This window comes from Euprymna scolopes, chromosome 29, assembly GCF_053919585.1.
Source record: "Euprymna scolopes isolate OS-2025 chromosome 29, ASM5391958v1, whole genome shotgun sequence".
In the NCBI taxonomy this organism is placed as follows: domain Eukaryota; kingdom Metazoa; phylum Mollusca; class Cephalopoda; order Sepiida; family Sepiolidae; genus Euprymna; species Euprymna scolopes.
In genome coordinates this window covers 12,024,997-12,045,109 of record NC_136510.1, presented here as the reverse complement: position 1 = coordinate 12,045,109, position 20,113 = coordinate 12,024,997, and the positions used below count along the sequence as shown (strand labels likewise).

Below are 20,113 nucleotides of genomic sequence, written 5' to 3'. Positions count from 1 at the left end.
GAAGATGAATAAGGCAATATAGTTGAACAATTAAAGCTCGTGGCGATCATTAGTGATTTCGCAATGACTTCTTAGAATGGTAAACACAAAAAGAAAACCATTTTTGATCTTCATGCAACGTTTTCAAACTAGATACGCAATAGATGCATCGAAAAATATCTAAACGTACAACCCATTCTTTTTTATTTTTACAAAGGAGTCACCTCTTATCAAAGTTGGAGGCCACTCGAGGATAAGCGAATGGACGGTAGTCAATAGGGCATTAACGTAGTAATCGTTGGAAGTGGAAATTTGGTAAATTGGATTTTTTTTACATGGACGTCACCACTTATCAAAGCCTGGAAGCCACTCGAGGATAAGGGTTATTGCGTGTACAGTAATCAATGGGATAGTAGCGTAGTAATCGTTAGTATTGGAGATTTGATAAAGTGTCTTACTTAAGAGGGCGATTCATAAGGAATTTGTTTATGTTGGACTTGAAAACATCCAAGTTGTAGTTAGGTGGGAAGCAGGCAAACGGAAGAGAGTTCCACTGGCGTGCACTTCTAAGAAAGAAGCTTTGCTCATGGAATCTACGTTTTGAAGAGTGGGGAAAATTACTGACATTAGTTTCAGCTAGACGGGTGTTTTTCGTGAAAGATTGGCGAGGGGGGATCAGAGATTGGAGCTCGGACGAGCATTTGCCATGGAAATTACGATAAAACAAAGACAGATTACTTAAGTAACGTGTTTACGTTGGAATGGAAGGGGAGATGTTAGGACGATACAAAAGTATAATGCAAGCGGAGTAATTCTTTACTTCTCTTGCATTATACTTTTGTATCGTCCCAACGCTACGTTTAGGTTTAAGCACAGATAAACAGGGAAGGGAGGGGGGAAATTATTGATAGTGGTTTCGGCTAGATGACTGTTTTTCGTGAAAAGATTGGAGCTCAGACCAGCACTTGCCATGAAAATAATAATAAAGCAGACATGCCAGTGACGTCTCTTCTGTGAGAAAAAAGGTTGCAGGGAAGAGAAAAGGGCATCATCTGTTAGGCCACGAATGTTTTGAACTCTGTCAAGGAAGGATATGATACTTAGAGATTCTCCTGCCCGGCTGTCGCAACAGTACTTCATTCTATGACGTATTTGGATCTTATACAGATAGAGAATTGCATCGGCAATGAGATATCTACTGGAGCGGTCCGGAACCGACTCAAAAATAAGAGTTTATGAATGTACAGTAGTCAATGGGACAATATCGTATTAATCGTTAGTAAATTGGATTACTTAAGGGGACGGTTCATCAAGAACTTGTTTATGTTGGACTTGAAGACTACCAAATTATAGTAAGCTGGAAAGCAAGACAGTGGAACAGAGTTAAATAGGCGTGCAGTTCTAAGAAAGAAACTTTGTTCATGGAATTCACGTTTAGGTTTTGGCACAGATAAAAAGTATGGGAAATTATTGATAATGGTTTTAGCTAGACGTGTGTTCTTCGTGAAAGTTTGGCGAGGGGGACCATAAATTAAAGCTAGGCAATGACTTGCCAGGAAAATTATGATAAAGCAGATACACTCGCAACATCTTTTCTGTGGGAAAGAGGTTGAAGAGAAAAGAAAATAGCACTCCCTAATAGGCTACGAAGTCTATTTTGAATTCTGTCAAAGCAAGCAGCTCCCGTTCAGATATGTCAGAGCGTCTATGATGGAAACAAGGCCGATAGCCATTAGTCGCATGCTCTCGTGAAATGAATGAATGCGTGAATGTAGGATTGACATGAAATTCTTAAAGATAAACTAAAATGATCGAAAAATGGGCTGAAATGACTTAAATAAATAACAAGTAAATGACTTAGAATGACTTTAATGAACTTAAGAATGAATTGAATGACCTTAAGAATGACTTGAATGCTTAAAAATAACTGGAATCCTTCAAAAACAACTTGAATGATCTGGAGAATGACTTGAATGGCTTTGAGACTGTAAGGTGGGTGATCCTTTTACATTAAATTAATACAGAAAAGTGATCCTCCACTTTATATCACAAAGTTACAAACATAAGTACAGCATGTAGTAAGAACAGATACTACATTTTAATCTTGGCCAAAAGGCCAAGAAAAGGGTATTTATTTGCCCCCCCCACCGAGAAAATTAGGCACAAGGCCGATTTTTAATGTGAGGAGTGAAGGGGAAATGGGGACCAACTCCCCGGAGAGTAGGGGAGCTGGATAGTGACGATTGGTATGAAGGGTTGCCCCTACATTGACCAAGGTCTTATATGTGGGGTTGCCCCCACATATGGTCTTTGCTTGCAGTATCTGCCGGAACAGATACTAAACTTTGATCTTGGCCAAAAGGCCAAGAAAAGGGTATTTATTTGCTCACCACCGAGCAAATTAGGCAGAAGGCCGATTTTTAATGTGAGGAGTGAAGGGAAAATGGGGACCAACTCCCCTGGGAATAGGTGAGCTGGATAGTGACAATTGGTATGAAGTATTGCCCATACATTGACCAAGGTCTTATATGTGGAGTTTCCCCCACATATGGTATTTGCTTACAGTATCTGCCGGAACAGATACTACACTTTGATCTCGGCCAAAATGTCAAGAAAAGGGTATTTATTTGCTCTCCCACCGAGCAAATTAGGCAGAAGGCCGATTTTTAATGTGAGGAGTGAAGGGAAAATGCGGACAAACTCCCCGGCAAGTAGAGGAGCTGGATAGTGACAAATGGTATGAAGGGTTGCCCCTACATTGATCAAGGCCCCCACATATGGTCTTTGCTTGCAGTATCGGCCGGACAGATGCCACACTTTGATCTCATGTCAAAATTTCAAGAAAAGCTTTAAAAGCTAAGAACAGCATCTATTAACAACAGACCTTTGATCTTAACCAAAAAGGCCAAGCACAAAAGTGTTACGGACAGACCGACCGGCAGACCGACCAACCGACGACCGACGGAGTGACTTATAGACCCACTTGCATGCGACTAAAAATTGTTCTAAGAATGAAATTGTTTTTAATGCATGATCTGAACATTCAGTGCGTTATATATACTAGTAGGATCGTTGCTCGGTAGTAAAATATATTTAAATATGGTATTTTAATTTCGAACAGAATTCTTTATGTATTCCACGGGCGTAGTATGCTTTCGTTTCATCAGCCTTGATTGGGTAAAATTCCTTAACAATTCGCAATTGTTTTTTTGAGTGTCGCCTGCACCGAGGAATGAACCTTTCATCTCCAGAAGACTATAACTTAAAACTGAACACAAAGTAGTTTATCCAATGCGTTACAGACAATTCTAGAATAAAGTATAAATATAAATTGTAATCAGTTTTTGAGTGGCATAAGAGATTTAAGGAAAACAGGGAGTCTTTGAGGGATGATGTGAGATGCGGGAAGTGTAAAGAAGTCAGAACACCAGTGTTGATTGATCAAATAAAGAATTTCGTGGATAAGGACCGCCGTGTGTCTAACAAGATAATAAGTTCATAGTCTGATGTCAGTGTGGGAACTTTACACACAATTATTCGCAAGGAACTGAAGATGCGGAAGTTTATCCCAGAGTGCTCAGAGAATATAAAAAAAGAAAGACGTTGTCATGACAGCAGGGTGATGGTCAAGCTGATCAATTCAGACCCCGCAGACCAGACTTTGCTCTCTGTGACTTTTGGTCAATCCCTAAGCTCAAGGAAAACCTTAGAGGCTGTCGTTATAAAACAACCGAAGAGAAGAAAGAGGCTGTGACAAGGTTACTGACGCACTCACACAAGTGGATTTCCATGGGTCTTTCCAGAAATTGTTGGAACGGAACAACAAGTGCATTGTAACCGAATAGATTACTTTGAAGGGAACTACAGTTTTATGTGTGTACTATCAATAAAATTTTCCACACGAAAAAAGTCTGTAAACTTATCGCAGACACCTACATAAAATCAACCCTCATCTAAAACACTCTGAAACTCAATATTTAGAGTTCAATTTTTGAAATCTATTTTACAGTTATAAAAGCCAAGAGCCACTCAAGTTAATCAAACTTAATTGATTATCAGGTTAAAAATGAGGAAAACTATGTGAGTACTGATATTAACCAATGGTATAATTCATAGGATTATTGACATTGGTCAATGGTATTATTCATGGGTTAGTTTTTAACAGGTGTCTGTTAATATTGGCCTCGAAGACGATCAAGTTATAATTAGCAGGGAAGCAATCTCACGGTATTATGTTCCACGAGTGGATAGTGTGTGCAAAAGAAGCTCCCTCTATATAAAAATATCTCTTACACTATGCAAATGGAAAGCGAAAAGAAAAGGAATAACAATAGATTGGAGCTCTGTCGAGCACATTCCTTGATAATAAGGATAGAGCAAAGAGATAATTCCCCTGCTCTCAATGCAATAAAACCATAATAATAATATAGAGGAAGAAATTAGGGCCATAAGCCCTGAAACATTAAGTGATGTGCTGGACAATGCCCCCCCCAGAGAGCTCAAGAGTGTGAAAATGAAAATGGTGGACATTTGATTAACATCATTTTTCATAATTAAAATTAGACCTTGTGAAAAACATAACCTAGATTAAGTTGTTTAAATAAAATTAGAATAAGTAGAATATAATATCATACTATATCCCAAAAAATCACGGAGAGGCTCATCTACATACATGTAAAAATTGGTAAGCATAACTTAAATATCGAGGAAGTTAATCAAAGTTAAAATCCGCCAGCTTCTTTTGGGATACCCTATATATATATATATATATATATATATATATATATATATATATATATATATATATATATATAGTTTAGCCTTGCCTCGACAGTCGAGTTTTAAATTTCTTCCATATTTTACGCACATTTTATCTTTCTTTTAATAATATTATTGGAATTCATTCACTTTTCCTTTTACCCATTTGTGAATTATTCCACGGATTTCTGCTTTTTGAATTATTTTGGACCATCTTCCAATTACGCGATTCCCTTGGATTTTACTTGTGGAAAGGAAATTTAACCAACTTTCTTGGATTCTGCATTTTTGGATTCCTACCCTCTGATGAGAAGGAAAATATTTCTTTGAAACTCCGCGGATTAATGACTATCCACTTATTTAGTGTTTCCTTTTCAAATTAAATATGTTTTAAACTTTTTTTTCAACGTGTTTTTTTAACATGTTTTATTAACTACTTGCTCTTATATATATATATATATATATATATATATATATATATATATATATATGAATGAAGGTTGATTATATGTAAAATGAGCAGAATTAATTTTATTTCATGCACATTTCGTATTTATTATAATAGTCACTTCTGTATGTAAAAAAAAGACTTTGGTGTCATCAGTTAGAATCGAAACCAAAACATTTACCGCCCAGCTGTGTTCCCTACCGTTCGAGCTAACGCGACCAATAGATAAGTTAAAATTAAACCACTTCCAACTATGATTGAATTGGCGCATGTGTAAAACTAATAGAAATATGCCGGCAAGTTGAAATGAAATTTTTGTATATCAACTTGTGGAAGAAACTCATTGTTTTGTGCTTTCTGACTTTGCAGAACATGATTGAGTTTTGCAAACGGGAAGGAGAAAAAACAATAACATCAATTTTGGTGTATTTTGTTTTTGTCAGGAAGCCATTATCTTCAGACAGCCTGATCTGGTAGCATCAGATTGTAGAGAAGAGCGCTATTATATTGCCAATTATGTAGTACAGCAACAACAAATGATAATTGGCTAGCCAGAAGCAAAGTTGGATTCGCGGTATCTTCAGACAGCCTGCTCAGATGGCGTCAGATTGTATAGAAGAGTGTTATTATTATCCATCTGACGATAGCTCAAACAGTAACAGCTAAGACATGTTTCTGTACGCATTATTCATCCATCCAAACAAAGATTTTACTCGTTACAAACCATCATTGGTGTATGATTACTATTTCCTGTTAATTTCAGTGTTATGCGACGAATAGTTTAATAGTTTATCGGTTAAATATTTACACACACAAGCACACACATACAAATATCTAGTGTATAAATTTTTATAGAAGATTTGAATGTTTCTGTACGCGTTATTCATCCAACAAAACAAAGATTTGACTGGCTTTACAGACTCACTTTTTACTCATTCAAACAAGCCCTTTGATCACAATTTATTTCACTACTATTTTTATTCATAGAACTTCACTCATATTTTTCTATACATAGGTTCATTCATATACTTCCAAAAACAATATACGTATTGTTATTAAAATGACTACGAGTAAAGGTACTTTATAAAATCGTTTCCAACATTTCAGTAATTAATAGGTCACAAGGCGGCGTCTCCATCTATTGATCCGAGGGATGGTGGGAGTAAATATCACCGGTTCGTCTTCAGGCGATTTCAACATATCACATATACAATGGTCATATAACAGACTTTAAATAACAGCAAAAATCGCCCGAAACTTTCCGGAAGTCACTATCGCAAGCGGTCTTTTATATAGGCACTTCCGGTTGGTCAAATTGGAATCAAATAATCTGATTTCAGATTCTGGATTTGTGGAAGCAGAGATAAAGACAGAACTCCATCGGATATATTGGATACGTTTCGTCACTTCCCAAGTCACCGGAAGTAAAACTGAATAAGAAGTTATTGTTATTATTTTCGGCATATTATTTCATCCCCCCCATTCATGTGTACAACAGTTTCACGGTTCATATATCGGGAGAAATAAAATAGAGAGGAGAATATGAATGTTTCATATTCTTATCATATAAAGATTAGCAACGCATGGGTAGAGAATTCATATGATTTCCTCTATACGCGTAGATATGTTAACATAGGTAACTTGTGGATTCACGAGGGAAGAGAAAACCCCTCAAAATTGTTATTACACGCGGTAGCACGGTGCCGAACAATTTCGTCCATGAGACCCGACATGATCCCAAACAACTCTGTCAATTCGAACCCGAACACCTCCGTTGATTCGACACGATCACGAACGCAATGATTCAAAACCACATGCACACACCGTAAAAGTTACTCGCCAAATGACTGTTATCGGGGTTTTTATAGCCCTTGGACAAACTCATTTTCGACATAGATAGGCACGACTAAGACATTGGCATAAAATTCCTGAGCGCTTCCGCGCATGCTCGTTACCTAACATTTAGTAATATCTCGTTTTAATCTATCTATATATCTATAAAAGTGAAATTGACTGTCTGTGTGGGTATGTGTGTGCATTTTTTTTTTACATAGGCATCACCACATTATCAAGGCCAAGAGGCCACTCAAGGATAAGGGTTAAAGAGTGTACAGTAGAAATTGGACAATATAGTAATCATTAGTAATGAAAATTTGGTAAATTTGATAACTTATATGGAACGGCTCATCAAGAACTTATTTACGTTAGACTTGAAGACAGCCATATTGTAGTCAGCCGGAAAGCAGGAAAATGGAAGACAATTCCACAGGTGTGCAGTTCTAAGAAAGTTTGACGAGGGGGGACCATAGATTGAAGCTCAGTCGAACACTTTCCATGAAAATAACGATACATCAGAGACAAACTCGCAACATCTCTTCTGTGAGATAGAGGTTGCAAGGAAGAGAAAAGGACATCTCCTACGAGGCTACGAAGTCTATTTTGAACTCTATCAAGGCAGGCCAAGTCCTTTCTAGCAGCTCCTGCCCAGATGTGGCAACAGTATTCCATCCTTGGACGTACCTGGCTTTTATATAGATAGAGAATAGCATCAGCAGTGAGATATCTACCGGATCGATAGAAAGATCCCACCATTTTTCCAGCGGCCTTGGCAACAGATTTGATGTACGTGTTCCATTTTAGATCAGGAGTAATGGTCAAGCCAAGAAGCTTGTCAAAACTTGAGGCCTCTTGAAGACGAGAGCCATTCATTTCAATTGATGCCAGATGTGGATCAGAATGTTGATGATGTAAAGAGAGAAGCTTGGTTTTAGATGCATTAAAAGTAACCAGCCACTCCTTACCCCATTATACTACGTGCTCAAGATCAGAGGAGAGAGAATTGGAGAGAACTTGGTCGTTTACTGTCTTAGATGTGCTACCATAAATGGTAGTGTCGTCAGCATAAATGTCTACAAATGATGTAAGGATGTGATTTGGAAGATCATTAATGTAGATCAGGAAAAGAGTTGGGCCCAGGGTCTCTGTGTGTGTACATTTCCCTAGCAGACTACTCTGTCAATTTTCGGTCTACAAACTCAAGACTTGATATAAAGGGTATTGAGATTTTCAAAATATTTTTAATCGGTTTTCGGCCAGAAATGTGGCTGTCAAGGGGTCAAAGTTCAACGAGTTGACCTTTGAAAACTCTATCAAACTCCTCCTCCAATTTTGGGTGCAAACACTTGAAATTTTAGATGTAGATTATGAAATTTTAGATGTAGGTTATGAAATTTTAGATGTAGGTCACTTGGACATGGATCAAACTTTTAAACTTTATTTGAGCCCAAAACAATAAATGTTAAGGGGTCAGAATTGAGGGAAAAGTTAAAAAACATTTGACCTCTGCGTTCTCAACCAAATTACTCAGCAAATTTTTGGTTTAAGCATTTGAAATTTTACATAAAAGTGTATTCAGACATAGGGCAAGGTTTTTAATCGATTTTTGGTCGAAAATTATGCTGACAAGGGGTCAAAGTTCAAGTTATAATATATATATATATATATATATATATATATATATATATATATATATATATATATATATATATAGATAGATATAGGGAGAGTTTAAATATATATATAATTAATTTTAACGTATATTTTCAAAATTTGTTTTTCTCATTTCCGCAATTAATTAAGCTCAATAAAAATGTATTTACACTTTCAGAGCAAAGATGCATTCGGACCGTACTCAAGTTATTTTATAAGTAGTATATTTCGTCTTACGCGTGTTTCGTTGAATAACTAAGATCGTTACCCTTATATAAAAAAGACTTGTCTGTATGTGTGGTTATGTCCAGCTAGAAAGGAATGGGCAGAGCAGAACAAAAAGAGGGAGTTGGGGAGAGAATGAAAGATAGATTTTTTTCATACAAATATGTTGCACTTTTGCCTGCTCATATTTTATAGAATTGAAAACGGAACTGGAACTGATTCTTATAGTTCGTTACCTTAATTAATGAATATTAATTACTTTACAGCAATGGCGACAATATCTTCAGTTGTAGCTAGACTTTCTCTCTTGGACATTCCGATGCCGAGGCGAGGAAGGAAAGTTTGTTGGATGAATTACAACGACGCCTCCACAGTTGACAAGTAAACATTCCAGACGGAAACGTCTGGCATCGTGTATGCATCAAACGGCACATCTTGAATTCTTCAGAGACTGCGACAATACCAATGTTAATGAACTACAGATAAAACAATATCCTTCACTTCTATAATAAAGACCAATGTGTATTCATTTGTGTCTATAAACATCATTTCCGTCACGCAAAAGTTAGCGAGTAAAAAAGAAAACTGGCGGACAAAACCACTTCAAGTGTTTGGGGGAAGAGAGAAAGCAATTAAGAATTAGAAACGCTCGTCAGTGAAGACGTATTTTTTTTTTTTTTTTAGATGTTAGTGTTTTTGAATAGATTGAACATGTTAAATCAATGGTTATTTGCTACCTGTATGCCGCCTGCATGGTTTCGGGGAATGTTGTTTCAGGTGTTCCTAAATGGGACCATCGATCAATCTAAAGAAAAAATATAGAGAAAATTAAATGAGTTGGAATTGTTATTACACGCGCAGCAGCTCGGTCCTGAACAATTTCGACCATGGGACCCGACACGATCCCAAACAACTATACAACGTTTTAGTATAGTTGTGGTTTACATTCTTTATGTCAAAATTGTAAGGTTTATTTTAGGTACATTCTATAACTGGATTATATATCTGGTGTGAAACTTTAATGGCTATCACAAAACAGCACCACAATTCAGACAAACTACTAATGATAAGTGAACAAATTTTAAGTAATAAAGCCAGAGTTTCATCTTTAAAATCATTATAAGGTTTACATAGATTTTCAGAGATATAAAAATGATCAGAAACATTTTTACTTCGTTTGAAAACGCTATGGAAGAAATCGAAGCAAATGATTGCATAAACACTCAAGACCTTTACTTTGACCCACAAACGATCCCTTTGCATCTGATTAAGAAGGTCGTGCAGGCAATATCAACCATCCATCAACTGTCACTGAAACATTAGAAGTTCACAGACAAGACACAGTGGATGGTGAGGATATTGTTGATGTACCGATGTCAGAACTCAGTGAAAACAAAAGGAACTGATGAGGTGCGAGTTTTCGAGGATGACTGGTATGATCGTAAAGTTTTCGAGGATGACTGGTATGATCGTAAAGTTTTCGAGGATGACTGGTATGATCGTAAAGTTTTCGAGGATGACTGGTATGATCGTAGAGTTTTCGAGGATGACTGGTATGATCGTAAAGTTTTCGAGGATGACTGGTATGATCGTAAAGTTTTCGAGGATGACTGGTATGATCGTAAAGTTTTCGAGGATGACTGGTATGATCGTAAAGTTTTCGAGGATGACTGGTATGATCGTAAAGTTTTCGAGGATGACTGGTATGATCGTAAAGACGACTTCATTGTTGTTGAGGAATTTAGCGATCTTCTAGATAAAACCCCAATTTACCAAATTTCCACTGCAAACTATTAATACTATATTGTCTCATTGACTACTGTACATTTATTAACCCTTATCCTCGAGTTGCCTCCGAGCCTTGATAAGCGGTAACATATGTAAAAATAAATAAGTGAGCTATTTACAAACTATTTTTTGATGAAGAAGTGGAGACTCTTTTCAGCGAAAACACAATCAATGAAAATAATGATGCTACTTCCATCATGGATAAAAGTGATTTATGCGACGTTTTTACAATAATGGCATTTTTGCCTATAAAATAGTCCACAATTTAGTATGTACTGGTCAAATGATGCTGATTTGGGCAGAGAGAATTGATGTCAAGAAATAGATTTCACAAAATAAAATTTTCCATACATGTATGTAGTAGTAGTAGTAATAATAATAATAATAATAATAATAATAATAATAATAATAATAATAATAATAATAATTTTGATTTCGCTTATGGACGTCTCTCTGGAAAGGGATGGAATCCCGGCTTCAAACCAGGAGCTTCAAAGATCAAGGGTTTTCCTAAGGATGTTGGTAATACCTATAATTGCAGAGGTCTGAAGGCCGCCTAAAACATCGGGGATTTGCAGTTTTTTCAATTGTCCTTCTAGACGACTTGATACTACTCCTAGTGTACCAACTACGACCGGTTATTATTTGTGTTTTAACCCCGTGTATACGCCTTATCTCCAAGGCCAATGGAGCATAATTGATCCACTTCTCACTCTCCTTCTCTCTCACATTCCTGTCCCAGGGTACTGAAAAGTCTACAATTTGCCAGTTTTTTGAGACCTTGTCAATGACGACCAAATCCGGACGATTATGTTCCAATTGCTTGGTCATTATGACACTTTTGTCCCACCATACCTCTACCTTGCCATCCTCACTTGTTCTCACTTCATCAGGCACCTCCTCAAACCATTTTCCAGCACACTTCACCCCAACCCTCTTACACACCTCCCAATATATCCGGAGTCCCATGCGATCGTGTATTTTGCGGTACTCTCTCTCTGGGCCAGTCCACTACACCCTGCTGCAAGGTGCGCAATTGAATAAAATAATAATAATAATAATAATAATAATAATAATAAATAATAATAATAATAATAAATAAATAATAATAATAATAATAATTATAAATAATAATAATAATAATAATAATAATAATAATAATAATAATAATAATAATAATAATAACTTGCTAGCTGATGTTAAATGGGCTAAGTTACAACCGTTATTTGGCATCACAAATTAAAAGTTGATACATTTTTGGCTATTTTCTGAAAACTTGAGTATTGACGAGCAAATGGTGACTTATTTCTGACGTCATTCATGTAAATAATTAGAATCTTAAACGCTAAAAAAAAAAACGCCACAAAAGCTCGAACTGATGTCCCTGAACCACATTTTGTTCAATACTACAATCGCAATATCATTGGTGGATATCTAAACATCGGTGGAAAAAAGTTGTATTGGGTTGAATTAATAAACGGTTCATTTGATACAAGTAGCGGCATTTCGATATTTTTTGTCACCTCCACCCAGAAAAATGAATTTCTCAACTGGAGCATCATTCATCATGACGTCAGATACGATTGTAAAGCAAACCCACTAAATGTTAGTATTCCCAATATATTTACAACCGACGCCAATGATCAATTTTTGTAGTCGTCGTCACAAGGTCAATGCAAGTATTGGCAGAAAAATTGTCGCAAAGTTTGCGCAGCCTGCAATGTCCGGTTACGTGTAAACTGTTTCCCATTGTACCACTCTTAACTGACATAATTTTTCCTAGTCTGTACCTTTAGTTTTTGTAATGCGTTTTTGTAATGCATCGTTGTTTAAATGTTATCTTTTCTTATGACGGCAAAAAAGTATATTTCTGGGACAAAAATCTGAAATTTATTCGAGATCTGACCTAATGAAGGGACCTTGGGTTATGATGGCGCTACGAACGACACCCAAGGAAAGAATGTTTACTGCCTGAAAGTCAATCTACTTTATTAGAAATCTCATTACACAGGCAGGAGGGTCCCTCACTTCCGTTTTACATCGAAGTTTTAGTCTAGAATCCTACAACAAATAAAAATAAATTATTAGATTTTTTTAAACCTCAAATAAGCCGATGTTCCTATTTGGGAACACCAAAATTTAATGCCTTCCAATAAAATTTTAGAAAAATTATGTTTGAATTGAATTTATGACATTCTGACATGCAAGCCAACAAATTTTCATCAAATTTACGCAAAGGAAAGTACTCTTGGTTTTAAATGGGCTAAGTATTTCTTTTTTTTGGGGGGGGATCCGGCTTTTTTTGTTTTATGGTTAAGGCAGAAGAGATTTGCCAAAGCGTTTTTTCTATTGCTGAACAAATCCTCTCCTACGCTGATCAGATCGCTCTTGTTAATGAATTCATACACAAACTTCAAGAATTAGCAAAGAATACAAAGAAGATAGGATTAGAAATAACCCAGGAGAAAACAGAATGTATGTCTACAGCTAAATCATAAGTTAACCTAAACATGATCATTCACAACCCATCAAACAAGCCACTTAATTCATTTATTCAGGGCATATATCGACTTTTTCTAGTGATCATGAGATAAATTTGAAATACAGAATCGGTTTGGGTTGGGCGACTTTCCAAAAACATAGCACCATTCTAAAATCCAAAAATTTTGTCGATAACTGTTAAAGTAAAATTTTATGTAATTTATGTAGTTTTATTGGATTGTAATACATGGACTAAAAAACTAGCCAGTTGCATTGAGGTGTTTCAAAATCACGTAACGCGTTTCATTATGGGACATCAGTGCCTGATCGACCCCCTCCCAAAAAATATCCACCCTCCGTCAAACTGCTTCCCTATCCCCCCCCTCTATTTAATAAAATTAAAAGTAAAACCCTCAAACTTTTTGGTCATGACAAATGAGCAACAACTGCCAAAGTTATGCTTTGAGGGTATGTGAGAAAGCAAAAGAGGCAACAGGAGAATTTTTTTGATTGGACTTTTTTCAATAGCTGATCATCAACCAACCTGCCCTGGATCAGAAGGAATGGCGAATCGCAATCCACACCAAGCGGAAGATGCGACTCATGATGACGGAGGAAGCTATGAAAAAAACGCCCGCTTTGCTGCCTTGATAAAATTCAGAACTAACTTCACAGTATAGTGGAAGATGATTTTTTTCTGTTACCTGCAATATTTTTATAGCATGTTGTTAGTCTTTTTCTATCCACGACTGAGCTTTAATCCTTAGTTAATCCTTGGTTAATCCTTGCAAAACTTTAACAGTAAGAACTCTTTTCTCTACAACAATTGCAAAGAAATTCCCCCCCGTATGCCTAACATTAAACTAAAATGTCAGGAACAGTTTCTTTTCGAAAAGAAAAATGCTCATATGTGGAATATTTTGTCACAAGGTTACTTCCCTAATGGCTGTAATACGCAGTAATCTTCAGATCTTTATTGAGTATCTTTGTCATTTTCATTTCATATTTCCTTGGTCAGTTGTTTTAAGATTCTTACATCAATATTGTCGAAGATTATACATTTTTCAGTACAATTTTTTTTATCTTGCTTTGCATTTTCATTTATATAGTGATGTGCGTGTATTTCATACACGTGGATATTAACAGCATTGAAATTTAGAAAATCAGATAACAAATTAATCATAGAAACTAATATGTTTAACAGCATGGGAAGATACTAAAGAGATTATAATTTGATGAATTCAAGGAAATAAGACTGTCACAGCAGCTAAAACTGGCCCAAATGATTCCCTCAACAACAAATTGAAGATTCTATTCGCAGACATTACGATAAACATACACATTTTCTACAGAAACAGCAGTTATGTTGGAACAATAAAACCTTCAACAAGTTATTTTATTTACTTCCTTTGAAGGAGATCAGACACAAGTTCAAGTGTTTCAAGATGAAAGTGTTTCTGTAGAATGAACAGGATTCGAACCTGATACAAAGGTTTTCATTTTGTGCCCTTAACCACTTTATCATCGTCGGCTTATTGGCAAGTTATTGACAGTACAATCTAATCTGGTTGGTTGGTTGTTTTACGGCATATCAACCCTTTTCAGGTTATTTAATGCCGAATCCAGTGATTTTGAAGAAAATTTTTAATAGAATATATATTTGTTTTTTGTTTTCAAGTCAGTTTCTATTTAACCCATAGTTGGGACCCTAACAGGTACTACTACTCCGGGTCAGAGTGAACCTGAGAGCAATGGCAATTAAAGGGTGGCTCTACACTCCCCAAAGCCCGCAAGCTGGGGCCTCACCAGCGGATATAGTTTAAGGTCATATCCAGGACCATCTAATCTGGAAAAATGGAGCAGGACTATAGGAAGTCATGAAAGTAAGTGATCCTTTCTTGAGCGTGTATCGGACGTTCAAAAATCAAATTTGCTTGAACAAACTGTTGTATGAAGTTTCTCATGTTCCGTAAACAAAAACGAAAAGAGCTAGCGTATCATGTTCCGTACACAGCGAGGCGTTTTATTATAGAATGTACTGATTGTACTGCCTTGCAACAAAGATATAATGATTTTAACACCAAAGATTTGTTTGATGACATTAGAATAGAACTCATTGTTTTTTAATCTAAGAAATAAAAATCTATTTATGTCAAGTTATGAATGTTTCTATATTTCTTTGTATAGTAGTCTCTTCTAAAATAACCGATAATTACGTATTTTGGAACAAAAGTGCTGGGTGTAAGAGGTCGTAATGTAGACTATATTTAGTTTGATGTAAAAGGGGCCAAAGAGCGGGTGAATTGATCCGAACAGGTCCCAAATGCGTTTTCCACATGTCTGGAATTGATCCGAACAGGCCCCGAATGCGTTTCCCATATGTCTGGAATTAATCCGGACGGATCCCGAATGTGTTTTCCACATGTCTGGAATTGATCCGAACAGGTCCCGAATGCGTTTCCCATATGTCTAGAATTAATCCGGACAGATCCCGAATGTGTTTTCCACATGTCTGGAATTGATCCGGACAGGTCCCGAATGCAGTGTAACCAGATGTATCAACTCTCAAAAGAATCTCACATGTTAGTAATCGATCCGAACAATCGATATGTGTGAGCATATCCAAAAAAGCTTTCAATGGTGTAGTCCAAAATAAAGAGAAAATTTGTCACTAGAAGAATCGAGAAAAAAGGTGGCTGGCTAATTTAATGCATCAAAAATCAAACTTCCCTCTTTTCATCATAATCGCTCTGACCTCCATCACACCACAATTGAAATGAATGATTCTCCTTTTATAGAAGTACCATGTCTTGACAAGCTTCTAAGACTGACTTTCACTCCTGATCTGAAATGGAATGCATACATCAAATCTGTTGCCAAGATAGCTGGAAAAATGGTTGGATCACTCTACTGCTCAAGAAAGTATCTTACTGCCGATGCAATTCTCTCTGTATAAGAGTCAAGTACGTCCTAAAATGAAACACTGTTGTCGCGTTTTGATCCATAGATTTTCAATGATTGGCTCATCTCATCGAAGGAAATGTTATTAGCAAAATAGATATAGGTAATTTTGTATTTTGGTTATTAGCACATAAATTAAAAATAAAATTTTAGATGATAATGTAAAAAGATACTCTATGGTTGCTTTGTATATACAAGTATTCATCGCTTTGGATTTTACAAATATTCTTGTATCCTCGTTCATTCAACTTGGAGTATGTTTTTTCCGTTATCATTTCAATTTTAATTTTTGATTTATGTACTAATAAGCAAAATTTTAAATTACTCACATCTATTTTGATGACAAACATTTCCTCCGATGAAATAAGCCATTCATTGAAAATTCATGGATTAAATAAAAAAACTTTCAAAATTATTGGTACTTCTTTGCTAAACACTAAATTTTGTTGTAATTCTACACGATTTAATTCTATTCATATGATACCGGATTTCAATGTGTAGACCACCTTCATGGTTACAAAAAATTCAAGGATTCAAAAATGAAAAACATAATTGCAACTTCTCCCGATAGTTTTCGTATTTTGTAATCATGCCCATATGACTTTATTTTCTTTTAAAGTTGATAAGTATTCTCTTTTGATTAGTTAAGGGCGAAATAAATTCAATAATTAACATAATTACATGAATGATTTCGTGCTACGAAACAAGTGCTGTCAAGAATTTTGTATAGCAACTTACTTAAAGAAATAAACGGTAAGCTGGTCAACATCTAAAAATTGGAATATAACTTTTGTCATTTATTTTTTATTCTCTCTGTAGTTACATTGAACTTCATAAATTAAAGGACTGGTATAAATAAAAGATGAAATATAACTGAATAAACATGTTTCCATATATATATATATATATATATATATATATATATATATATATATATATATATATATGGCAATTAACCTACAAAGAATCTTTCGCGTTACAAAGACACGTGAGTATAAAATTACTTTGATATATATATCTATATCTATCTATCTCTCTCTCTCTCTCTCTCTCTATATATATATATGTTTATATCTATCTCTATATATATCTATATCTATATATATCTATATATCTATATATATCTATATCTCTCTCTCTCTCTCTCTCTCTATCTATATATATATATATATATATATATATATATATATATATATATATATATATATATATATATATATATAATATTTAACAGATGTTTTAATGACTCTGTTTAGTTGTAAAAATCGATACCAGGATCCTTAGCAACCTTTTTAGATCTAGGGAAACGGATACTGTTTTTGGTAAAATAAAATTAAAAAAACAAAAACCTTGCCAAATAAAACTGTTTCTTAAAAACTTTTCATCGGCATGCCCCCACTTCATTTTTGGCTAACCCCTCCTGTTCCCACTCCCTTCCTATGATCCCAGCGTTTTGCGCGGGGCCATTGAAGTAGAGCGGAAATCACAAAGGAAAAGGGTGAACATCTGTTTACACAACGCTACCAGCAATCTGTTCGGTTTCACCTGCTTGTCAACTTCCATATCTAAATCTGTACTTACACGAATCTTCTTTTAGTTTTTTTTACCAAAATTATGTTTGTATTCTTATACTAGTAGATGTACCCGGCGTTGTCCGGTATAAAACGCAACGTTAAATTATTTAAAAAGAATGAAGAAAAAAAAGAACGGAAAGAAACTGAGACATGTGCATGCGATTAACTTTATTTATTGCGGACTATTATCCTCATCTTTTTTTTTAGTTGTTGTTTGACGACGTTTCAGCCAACTATTCCTCTGGTCTTCGTCAGGTGGTAACCGCTACGGGATAGGAACTCCGAATTTCCTAACTGCATTCTCAACAATTACTGCCTTCAATAGTTGTTGTTGTCTCACCACGTTTTGTCCAAGTAAGCCTCTGTCCGGCTTAGGGTAGGATTGAAACCGATATCTTCAGACAAATCTAACCTGGAACCGTTGAGATTCAACGTCTCTATCCAGTATTCAAATAATATGTACATACGAGTAATTTTTTTTCCTAAACAGTTCACTTCTTGTAATTAAAAATACTCGAGCTGAGATTGAAACCAAAACCTAAAGACAATGAGTCAAGTACGATAACCATTAGACTAGCTTTCCACTTTGTAAAAAAGTGTTTTCAAACCTCGTGAAACAGTTGACAAACAAATAAATATCTGATGACCCCGAAGTACCATTTTTTTCAATGTTGACGCTTAAGCAGCCCTTTTTCTCCGGAGGAAAACCAATTAAAAAGGTTTCCCCATGTTTGAATACCCTCTATACCAAATTCCAAGTCTTGAGATAAAAAAATCCGTTGAGTATATAGGTTGAGAAGTGTCCTCACACACATTCTTACTTTTATAGATATAGAAGAGATGTTGCTTATTTGGTGAAGACAACGTCTCTCTCATGTAATACTAGAAAATACCCATTCCCGGGTGGGTCTATGTGTAAATCTTACGCTAATATATAGGTCTTCCCTCGTCAATAAACATAGGCAGGTTGAACCGGGTTTCCTTGCAGGAGGATATGTCCAAGGAATATTAAACTGATAAGCATGACTCAGTTGCATATAGAGAGTGTCCCAAAATAATTTCTAGGCATAAATGAAATAATTGAAAAAAATAAAAAGGTATAATAAAGCGGAAGCTCTCCGTTGTCTTTAACAACGTTTGTTTAAATGAAAGAATGCTGCCTAAATACACACACTTTGATACGCTAAAACAAATACAAAACATTTAACATGACAGAATTTTTAATAACAAATTATTAATAATTAATTATTAATAACAAAATTATTAATAACAAAAATTATTAATAACAAATTATTAATGACAAAATTATTAATAACAAATTAATAATAACAAAAATTATTAATAACAAATTATTAATAACAAGTTATTAACAGCAAAAATTATTAATAACAAATTATTAATAACAAAGTATTAACAACAAAAATTTTTATAACAAATTATTCATAACAAATTATTAACAACAAAATTATTAATAACGAAAATTGTTAATAACAAAAATCTCTACGGTTCCAGATGAGCATTGTCTGAAGATAGCGGTTTCAATCCTACCCAAAGCCGGCCAAAGGTTTACTTGGCTAAAAACGTGGTGAGATGACAACAGCTCCGGATGGCAGTGATTGCTGAGAATGCAGTCGGGAGATTCGAAGTTCCTATCCGCCGTAGTTACCACCTGACGAAGGCCAGAGGAATAGTTGGTTGAAACGTCGTGAAACATCAACCAATAAAGATGAGAATAATAGTCCGCAATAAAATAAATTAATATATCAACTTATTTTTGTTTCTTTTAAATAAAAATTAAAATCATTCTGACTATGGCTAAATGAAACAAAGTTTTGAATTGTTCTAAAAACGAAAATGAAAGAAAAACTAAATATTTAAATAAAAAAAAATAAAAGTTTGTTTTATTTTTAATTAAAGAATCATACAAAAATCTTTCGTCGAAGATATTTGATAAATATTACATTTAACTCTGCAATTTGCGTCGCATACTTTTCCAGAGAATTCTTGTCAAGCCCAAATATCAACTTTTTTTCTTAAATAAAAAAAAAATAATTTTTTTCCCCGCACAGGAACTACTATAAAACACCAAACATACAAAATAGGGAGCTAAAGTATCCCCCAAAAGTTGTTTCTCACTGTACACTAATGTTTTAGTAAAATAGAGTTATCTTCATCAAATCAGTGCCGACATATCCGACAGCGGCGGCAAAAGTTACAACGCATTGAAATTTTGCAGAAATAAGTAGTTATCAAGATATAAAAAGTTGTATTATGCATTGCAATCTTTGGCGACCATCTTTTTTACGTGCGTGTATTTGTTTATGGCGCGTGTGCACGTAAAAAGATGGCCGCCGAAGAATACAATGCATAATACCACTATTTATTTCCGGAAAATTTCAATGCGATTTGC

At 35.2% G+C, this 20,113-nt stretch overlaps 1 pseudogene; it reads right to left on the bottom strand.

Moving 5' to 3' along the window:
* Positions 1–1,970: 1,970 nt before the first annotated feature.
* On the bottom strand, positions 1,971–2,108 carry LOC145253049 (U2 spliceosomal RNA; annotated as a pseudogene).
* Positions 2,109–20,113: the final 18,005 nt, after the last annotated feature.